General features: G+C 37.2%; 1 protein-coding gene across 1 annotated transcript in view; it reads right to left on the bottom strand.

The window, feature by feature from the left end:
* Window positions 1-10,815, bottom strand: part of LOC109854225 (dopamine D2-like receptor) — a 174,923-nt gene extending 164,108 nt beyond the window's left edge. The window contains exon 1 of the mRNA XM_020427109.1: window positions 9,178-10,815. The gene's annotated coding sequence lies outside the window, so the exon portion shown is untranslated. The remainder of the gene's footprint in view (window positions 1-9,177) is intronic.
* Between the last annotated feature and the right edge of the window lie 232 nt (window positions 10,816-11,047).

Consider the following 11,047-nt stretch of genomic DNA (forward strand, 5'->3'; position numbering starts at 1 on the left):
TGTTGTGTCGGCATGTAGTGTGTATAGGGATGCACCTGAGGGGAAATGCGATGTGGAAGAAGGAGGCGGAAGGATTGAAACTAGGAGAGATCTCCTGTCCGTTCGTGTGTGTCTCTTTCCTTCATTCGTCTAATGGCGGATCTCTCGTCGCTATATAGCTATATTCTTTATCGACGGCTATTCATTTGCCCGTGAAAATTGAATTCCATTGAAGCGGCTATTGCAGGCGACCGCGGCAATAAACGCTTTCGTTTAATGTATTAAACACAATGAACTCTCGAATACTCGAGTTGACGTGTCAACGGTTTGTAGTAATTCGTTCATATTCTTAATTCTGAATTGCGCGCTACTTGCGCGCACAACCTTAAGTTTTTTACTTTTCTCTCCAACATACGTCAATATGTTTATTTTATAAAAGATGTGGACGTTAGACGTCCACAGAGATGCCATCTTTGTCTCGCATGCTCCGAGATGAGTTATGCGAAATATTCAAAACGACGATTATCCCGCAACAGTAAGAAAAATATACATCTCGTATATCTTAGTAGAAAATGTAGTTTTCAAACAAAATTTATACGAGTTTTTTTTTCACATATTGAAGATCATTGTTTTAAAAGTGAAACGACCGGTTCGCGTATATGTAAGCGACATAAAATAAAATAACATGTAATCTTATATGTTTTCTTTCACAAACTAAAACAATATAGATACCGGATAATTAATATTCCGGCGAGAAGTGTTATGTCAAAAGTCATGTTTTTTTAAAACAAAGTATTAATAATCAGATCAAAGTTTTTTGAAAATTATTTTTCTCGTTTTTATGCAAGATGTAGAAACTTTAGTAAAATATTCGAAAAAGAACGAGAAAATGAAAACGATTGCAATAAACAATCGGATAAAAAATCCAATTTTGCGAAAACTAAAAATTTTTAGTATCAACTAAGTACACGCGTATGTGAAATTTGGTTTTTATTTCTAGAGTATTTCCGAAACGCATAAAGTAAATTATTGAGAAATTAAAGGCGAACTTTTTCAAGAAACAATCTTTCGCCGTAACGTATTTGTACAATTCTATAAAATTCCACAAAAGTTGTGAAGAAAAATATTGTATATCTATTTTCTGAAACATATTAAATTATGTATTGATCCTGACATTGCTGAAGTCAATAACAAAACCAGCAGAAGTATACAGCAAGGAGTATACGAAATATGCACATGTATATAATGTAATATTGCTATATCTCGAGAAAGAAAATGGCGAAACGGAAAACAATCCAGAGGAAAATAGCGCGTATTCTGTAATTTATCTCGTATTTTTTCTTTCTCTTTTCTATCTTTCATCAGCACACTTTTCTTCATTGCTTGTCGTTTCTCTCGATTCGCATATCTCGCGCGATCTCTCTCTGTCTCTCTCTCTCTCTCTCTCTTTCTCTCTCTTTGTTCTTCTCTTTCTCTACTATTCGCATCCCGTTCTGTGTCTTTCAGCAATATAGATACGGCGGAAGTGTAGAAGTTGAAAGAGGATGACTAAATTTTATCAGAAGATGTATGTATATATATTGTACACTGCGAGCCGTCAGATCTTAAACGTCGTTTCGAGGCCGGCGACATTTTAGACTGTCTTTTCGATATCGACATTCTAGAAATGTGCGCAAATGCTATTCCCGATCCTGCTCTTCCGTGAATTTGAGGAAAGGAAAACGGTATGCCACGGCAGCGCGAATTTTATGAGAGGCGATAAATATTTAAAACGATATATAGATAACGGACAGTAGTAGTATTACACTTGTGTTGTTGATAAGTTTCTTAAAAAAAAAAAAAAAAAAAAAAAACACACACACACATGTCAAACGCTAACTCATTTTATTGCACGTAGTGTTTGTGTCACAGATCGCCAAACAGACGATCTCAGTGATTTGAGACAATGACAGGTTACACTTCAATTGTTGTAATAGCCAAAATTTATGAGATAGACTACGAATTGCTGTCTCATCCGCCTTATTCGCCAGATATCGGCCGTGATTTATTTCGAGTCGAGGAAAAATAGCTTCGATGAAAAAAAATTTTCGAGGAACGAGAAGTGAAGTCATCGATAGCGTATGGTCGTAAATGGCCACACGCTATATGTCGTTTTAACTTTTTCTCAATCGGCTCACGTACGTGTCGGAAAATAATATCGCTTTGTCATTTGTCGTTCACCAATTTCTTTAAATCGCTTTAAGAAAAGCTATTATCTTTTCATATTTCTATTTTATTCTCTTTTGTGGTCTTACGATAGTCAATTTTTTTGACGATTATGATATTAAACTCCATTATCTATTTAGTAAATAAGTATAATATTTATGTATATATATATATATGTTAACAAATAATATTTTAAATTATATGATTTATATACAATAATTACATATCATATAAATATTGCATATTTTTTTCAGGTACAAATCAACTTATACGCACAATTATGACATCCATCATTAACGTCGGTATAATAAGTGCATCTAGCGTAAATGTTCTTTTCACTGTTCCGACAAGAAATGATACTTGAATATGTAAATATGCAAAGCGATATTAATCCCTGGTGAAGAAACGCAATGTTGAAATTTTGTTCTCGACATTTGGCGTCGTTGTTGCTACCCCGCACCCCTCTATTCCACCAAACTTCATGCATTATTCTACGCTTATGCGCGGAAAAGAAAATACCGAAATTTGACATTTCATTTCCTCTGCAAATCTGACGCGCAGCGCGCGTGTTAAGAAAGAATAAACGTTATATATTCAAATGTCGTCACGTTTCGGTGTAAGAAGCATTTCTGCGCAAATATGAGAACATTATGCGAATTTAAGAAATCTGGTAAAAAGTAGATTTATTAACATGTGGAGTGTTTTCTTTGTTTACAACTACATATATATATAAAAGAACACAAAAAAGAACATAAAAAACTATTATAAAGTACACGAGAGAAATAATATTATATATGGAAAAAATAGAATAATTTTTAATTAAAAAAAAGGCACTATTTAATCTAGCAGTGTTTCGCACATACACAGAGAGAGAGAGAGAGAGAGAGAGGGAGGAGAAAGAGAGATGGCACACATAAGCCAGTTTTTCCAGAGAGAAACCCTATGTACGTTCTCGGTTGACATAAGCAATTGGAAAAAATGCCGCTTACTTGTGTGCAATATATACGCAGCTAAAATTGTGCTTCAGGACAAATTGCGCGAGAAATGTCACAACGTACTCTAAATTCTTGTTGTTTATTTCCACACAATTTAAAATATCCAAAGCCAGCTGCAGTTCTACAACATTTCTTTGCATCTGATATCGTTTTGGGAAAAAAAAATATTTCTTTTGCTCTGTATATTTGATAATTTGTTTTACTGTTTTATCGAAATTCTGTATTTGATTGTTTTATTATTATTATTATTATTATTAAAATACAAATCAAAAGTTATATAAAAGTTTCATTTTTTATTTTTATTTTAATTACGCAATAATTTTAGAAACAAACTGACAAGCACAAAATTAGTCAATTAGAAAGTTAATAAAGGTTATTAAGTAAAGATAATAATAGATGAGGAAATGAGGATGTGATGAATCAATCAGAAGCAAATATCAAAGTTTAAAGTAACATAATTATATTTCCGATGCTATTCATTTATATCACTATTAATGTTAGCAACATGACCTCTGTTATCTATAATATATTACGTACACATAAAACGATCAAACATAAAATCACATGACGCTGAGAATTTTTTGGCAAATAATTTTCTATCTCTCTTCATTTAATATTCAAAGTCAGTCAAGTAATTGATTTGTATAAATTATATCGATGTAACTCAAAATATTTTCATTTTATATCTTGTTTTTAATCTTTTCCTCGTTATTTATGTTTTCGATGTAATTTTATTTTAATATTTTTTTGCGTGGAAATATTATATAACATCATCAAATCTGTTACGATGTTTGTTTGAAAATATGTGTTTGATTCCGCGCGAACTGGCTTAAAAATTTTTCCATCGAAAATATTACATATTTGCAGCGTATAAATATTTAGTCTTTGAATAATATTAAATCTATTCAACCACGAGAAATTAGATGACACAGCCTGATGTAAATAATAATAAAAAAAAAGAAGAAAAAAAAATTTCAACCACGATGAGCACACGAGTCCCAGCAAAAAATGATCTAGTTATGTAGTGAATACTATAGATGGAGGATATGCGGAACATAAAAAGGTACGTGCACACGCAGAAAATCTCGCAGGCGTGAATAATGCGAGTTCGTCTATTCCCGTGCAGGGTTAGTCTCAAAGGATTGCGTTGCTCTGCGAGCTCTAAATCTCTTTTGTGAACATACAAACACACCTTCGGTACAACTTTGCTCTGATCCATTTCTCTGTGAGAGAAACGCGCGCAACTCGCGTGCTAATGACACAATGTCAAAACGTTGCAAATGTTAGAGCTATAGTTATAGTAGACGAGTGTACACAAACAAACGAGTATCACGAATATTAGCAATCAATTATTCTGCAGTTTAATAAAACTTTAAAAAAACACACACACACACACGCACACATAAATATATGATTACGACAAAAGTGCGATTTTGCAATACGGTGTAAGAGAACAACTTTTTTTTTTTTTACTGTTATCAGAACTAAAACGAATTTATCAACTGACTATGTTCCGTGCGTTTTCCTGCAATACATCCAGGCAATTTGTTCTTTCTTATAAATGCAATATGCCGGCTCGTAACATGTATTACATTGAAAGATGTAGCTGTGCGCGAGAGTAAAACGCGACTATCGTGCGAGTGAAAAATGAACGTTACTATCTGCGCGTTGTATGACAGGGTAGTTGTCAGTGTGTAGCTAGGGTTTGAGAAATGAAAATGTCACGCTAATTGCCAACTGGTGTTATTGACTTATATGCACAGCATTTGATTCGATTTTACACTTATAGTCATTAATATTTTATTTTATACGGAGATAAAAAAAGAAATGTAAATTTATTTATAAGGCATTTACAAATTATGTATTATGTATGTATTAATGTGCTTTGTGCACACATATGTGCGTATATACGTAACAAACTTTTCAACACAATAAAATTAGAAAATACTTTCGTAATATATTTTTAGCAATTTTTATTTTGCTGGTAAAATAATGTCTTTCTCTCCGGTAGCGTTGGTTTCTGTCTTTCAAGAAACGAAATCGTACCGCCATAGATTGATCGTTTTTGTGCAGCGGTTGCGTCAAAGAATACTGTACATCGCGGGGAAAAATATGATCCTTCGCCGCCGCAGCGAGTCCGACTTAGATTAATTGGCGAAATAATGATATAATTAATTACGTACAATTAGCACGAAACTTCGCTAATGCGGAGTCCTTTCTGCTCGCTGTTCTGTTAGATATTTGGTGCGCCATTTAGGTGAGAAATGATACTGAGAAATCATCCCGAGTACTGTAATATGTATCTACGCATACACAGGAAGAAAGAGTGTGTGTGTGTGTGTATCTCTGTATTTAATTTTAATTTAAAAAATGACGTTAGTGTCGGCATATCTTAACCCTTCGTGAACTGACATGAGTCCTTCCAGACTCATCTAAAAATTTCAAACCGGTGTCTCTAGTTGAAATTAGTTTTCTTTAAACGCGTATATATCTTCAGAAGTACTAGAAATTTTTTCAGTTTCAGTTGGTTTTGTTTTATAGACACAGGATCGTTCAAACTTTTGACTCAAAAAAAAAAAAAAAAAAAAATTGAAAATATTTTTTAGAGATAATTCTAGAGTAGATGTAATGTTAAACGATTGCATGAATTTTTCATATCCGCGTCTTCGCGATATGTTCGCGGCGCGGAGTGTATACAATATATAGCTTCGAGAGTCTTTACTTTTTACCAAAAAAAAAAAAANAAAAAAAAAAAAAAAAAAATTGAAAAACTATTGATTTTTCGCAGAATGTTTGATTTTAAAATCGCGTAGGTTTCACAAAACCAGTCAGTCCAACTAGTAAGCAGTTTTGAAAATCAGAGTCCACGAAAGGACTGATCAAAAACATTCATATTTTACATAATGTCTTTAACTAAAAAATCTTTATTTCTAATTATATGACATGTACATGATAATTATGAACATGATACAGGGATACTCATAATGAGGAAGTAAATTTTAGAAAAATTACTTTATCATATAATATATATAATATATACACATTTTTTATGTAAAATTTAGAGTCAACACACATATTATTTTTCAATTGTTTGTTAATGAATTTACAATCGTACTCGTATACGATGATATTGCATATGGATGAAGAAATGAAGATGAGAAATGCTTGCTTCCGGTTGTCATTTTTCTTCGTCGACGTTAGGCTAACATACGTAATAATGGTGAACGCAACAGGTAATGGCACAGAAACGTATCCTAGTAAATTAAACGAAAAAGATTTCTGCTTTTTCTCTATCGCATGACCGCACTCTCGATCGATTATCTCAAGATGCAGCTACATATGTAATTGTTGACTTTGACTTCTCTTTCAGTTTCGTGATAACGTTCAATTTTATATATCTTTTTGTATATTTTTACAGAATTGTGGAAGAACGCATCGAAAAGAATATATTTAAGTAATCATTGTACAAGTTTTACGATTATTTTCAATTCCTTAAAAAAAAATTTATAGATTATAAATTACATCGGATATTGTCGGGTTATGACTGCGCTCTCGTTTCATCGAACTTTCATACAATTTTGTCAAGTCGGAATGGCACCGTCGATAAATTTTCCAGCAACGTTTAATGTGCATTAACGTCTCCGAAAAGATACGCACAAACTTCTTCGCTGGTTTGTATTCGCGGCACGATTTTTTACATAGATATCATATATATTTACACATATTGTTTATTTTTCAAACTAAAATAATATTATTGTATTTTTTTTTTTAAATAAAGTTTGTATGAAAAATAATTAAAACAAACTTGATTGTTACGCGCGCGCAAGATTGAATATCAATCGTTAGATTTGCATTGTTGCAATAATCGTGGTTAAATGGAGCACACTCGTGCGCGAAAGTTCGTCGTGAAAATGACTCAATATGCTAAATACACCACACAATTACAAGAACCCAGAAATTTGATAAAATATTGTACATTCAGAGAATTACCTCGTCAACTGTTAAACCGAAGGACTGCCGTGAGAGTAGATTCAATTGCGCTTGAAAAAGCAGAGTGCTCTGCCGAGGAGGTTCCATTTGCACAAAATTTAACAATTGCTGCACAGCTTATGTTGCCTTATAATTTTGAAACATCGTAGACGATTTAAAACCTCCTTAACCCTGCATATCACGCAAACGCGACATATAAATACATACGCTCGCACACACATACATACACACACACACACGCAGCAAATTATGTCATTTTCCTACAGCACAAGCTGCACGTTATATCATTCTCGTATTTTCAAAACAATTATTTTCACGTTTCTCCTGTAAATATAAATTTGATTTGACCTCATAATTATGTATGTGCATCTGTCACATATGTTTAATATTTTTTATCTAAATTTTCTTATTCGAGATTTTCAACCTTTTTGAATCTTATATAACTTCATGAGATATATAATATTAATAAAGTAAAAATCAATTCCCAAGTAATCTTCTCATCGCATAAAACTCAATTTTATCTTTTTTTTTACAATATATGTACACAGTTAAATGAAAAAAAAAAACAATTGTGCACTTGTACTAGTAGAAACAAGGATAAAAAATGCACTTTTATTTATCCAATTACAATGTGTTGTTTACTAACCATATTTGTGCTGTCATAAGTATAATATAATTACAACTCCCTCTCCCTGGAGTCGAAAATTTAAATTATTTACATGTAATTTGTACCTGTCGTGGTTCGTTATTTACTCGCATCAGACAAAAGCCAATTTAAACGAAATAGGCTGTCGCGAAAAAGCGACATTAACAACTGTCGGGATTAATTTTACATTCGACCAGCTCTCTCAACGTGTTTGTAGCGCAAAAACTAAATATTTTTTCTGACTAAATAACGTTGAATAAGACCAAGTGATATTTGAGTTGTGAATGTAATAAAATAATGTCATCGTCTCTAAAATCGTCAAAAAAAAACTCCACTAAAGACCAAATATATCTGATTCCTCTTCGCAATCTACTTTGTCCTGCGCTCTCGTGCAGAAAGGCTTATCAACCGCGTGCATTCCCAGAGAGAACGGTAATGAAAATGCCTCCGGAATATTTCACGTGCCCTTTTAATACATCAAGGGATGGCGGGGTAGAGAGAGAGAGAGAGTACCTCGAACGAGGGAGGTGGGAACGAAGGAAAAGCTGCTGTACAGTCGACGGCGGAATGAGCGAAGTAAAAGGGACGTAAAAGAATCCCTTTTTCATCCTATGTGCACGTCATCCTGCATCCTTTCTCTCTCTCTCTCTCTCTCTCTCTCTCTCTCTTTCTCTCTCTCGTGGTCTTCTCATTTATAGCTCTTAATTCGAGCGACACGGTTAGCCCGAAGCATCTTTCTCTATCACTTTTCTACGTCGACATGAAATTGCCTTGTCATTGTTATGAGCGCATTAAAAAAAAGTTTTGCGGTAAATTACAGTATAAAGTGAAAAAACACGGCGTAAATTTATATTGTTATTGCGCGTCTATAATTTTAACCATTTATTCTCTTTCGAGCTTACGATGCCCAAGCAATGTGCATTTGAATGTGTGTCAGTTACGTATATATTTCACGATTTTTTTTTTTCTCAAGAAAGAACAAGTTTATGTGTGTGTGTATATACATTCTATTTATTTCGTTAATAATTCTTCTGGATAAAGATCGCTCGTTTGCTTTTTCAATGAGCTCTGTAGCACGGTCTGTAGAACAAACGGCGCAGCCACCTTCACGCTTGTCTCGTGCGTTTTCCTAGAACCGATAATAAATCCCCGTTTCTCTCTCACGTCGTATTTTAATTATCAGCGATCCGGAGACCTGTTTAGCAATTCAAATCGTACACGTGACTACACCCTTGACACCGCGCCGCGGCCACCGCCGCGACGTGAAGGACCTTGGACCGACGAAATTGGCGTGCCAGCACGCGACAGGCGCACACAACACGCGCGCTCTGTCCGGCGCTATGTAATGATCCCGTAACTTACCGTCCATTCCGGCAGCCAACGACATCGCTCGGCGATCGACAATTATCCGCGACAGGACGTTCCCAGATCGCGGCGGATCTTGCTTGTGATCGATCCATCGACGCCCGACGTCGCGAGAACGCGCTGCTCTACGGGATCTTGCGTTGCCGTGCACTCGGCAGGTCGTAGTCCTGATCCATCGACGCTCCTCGACGCGGGCGTACCGCCACTTTGAACGCAGTCACCATCCAACGATGTGTCACGCACAGACGTCGACATGATGTCACGCATACATGGTGAAAACGTTCTTCGTATCGCGTGATCTCTATCAGTGTCCCGATTCGAGAGAGAGAGCGAGAGAGAGAGAGAGAGAGAGAGAGATCGAGAGAGACAGAAAAGAAAAGAAAAAGAAGAATGAAGTGCGAAAGAATTCCGGGAATTACAGAAGGGAAGAGTGTGGGTGCGACCACACACGGGGGGGAAAGTCTTCGAGTCTCTTCAATCTACAATCGTTTCGATTATCCACGTCGCCGCGAAATGCTGGTATACGCGCGAGGAAGCCGCCTTAAGCCGCGCCATTCACTACCGGCAGATCGGTTGGAATATTTCGCGACAGTATCGGAAACCCAAGCAACGTCGTATCCAATCCATAAGGCAGCATTTTATCGTCGGTGCTAGAGCTTATTAAATTCTTGGTGGAAGAGCGGGCACTTGTGCTTCTTCTTGAGCGCGATCGTTTCTTAACCTTCCTCTTGAGTTTTTCTTCTTCGCCCGTCTTTTGATCGTCTTTCAACTCACCTTCCACTGCGATTTAAGTTTTCTTTTCAACCTTCGCTTTGCAATTGATTCGCTGTCCGCCTCCTTTCTCGATTTGACAATTAACCCTGACAGACTAAATGACCGATTCGCTATATACTCGCACCAACGACACCGAACGGCAACATTAATCCGATCTGCCGGCACTTCCAGCTAATTTTGCCGCGTCGCTACCTCGTCGATCGACGTCGAATTTCCTGGCCGGAAATTCTGCCCCGCGGCGGCTGAAACGCGGAACCGTGTTGATGAAACGCATGCACTACTTCGCACACACTAGTTCGGTAAGGGTACTTTTCCGATCAACAGGAGAGGGATCGACGATTATCGTATATAGTTTCACGTATTCGCCTTCGACTTGCGGCTAAGACCCACCCCCTTAAGTTCCAGTGTGTCTCACTCCAGTTCTAATCAATCATCATCATCATCGTTTAACTCTCCGTTTATCTTTGATCGCACACAATGCGCGCACATCTCGCACGACGGAGATTTTCCGAGAGATTCACGAAAATCCCGTTGAAATGCGAACACCCTCTTCTCCCGAGATCCGGATCGATGCGCGAGCGACAGCTGTACAGTTTCGATCGTTTCGTTGCGCGAGAAACGCGGTTGACCTCCACAATGCGCTGCGGAAGTACCTGTGGATTCCGGCATGCGACGATCGACGATCGAGTAATTGGTCAGGCGCGATCGTCGAATGTCTGTCGACGTTCCCGGATGACGGCGAGTCCTCCCGACATAGATTACGACCGACTGGCGTCGTCGTCGTTGTCAAGAGATGGCATCACATCGCCGTCCTCGTCGCCGTCGTCGTCGTTTATCTCGATCGGCCAGGCAGCACTTTCGAGCCACGTCGTGGAGCGTACGGCGAGCGACTGGCTGTCTGCTCGAGTTTCCACACCGCCTCGAATCCCGAATGCTCGCGCGCGTTCGAGAGGGGTTGGTAGTGAGAGGGCGCGAGAAAGAGAGGGAGAGAGGAAGAGAGAGAGAGAGAGAGAGAGAACGCGCATGAGGGAACTCCACCCTCTCCCTCTCTGGTAAAATCCTCTCGCGCGCACGCTGCCTGCGACCAACCCCT

The sequence above is a fragment of the Pseudomyrmex gracilis genome, unplaced genomic scaffold, assembly GCF_002006095.1.
Source record: "Pseudomyrmex gracilis isolate BER0280 unplaced genomic scaffold, ASM200609v1 scaffold_61, whole genome shotgun sequence".
In the NCBI taxonomy this organism is placed as follows: Eukaryota; Metazoa; Arthropoda; class Insecta; order Hymenoptera; family Formicidae; genus Pseudomyrmex; species Pseudomyrmex gracilis.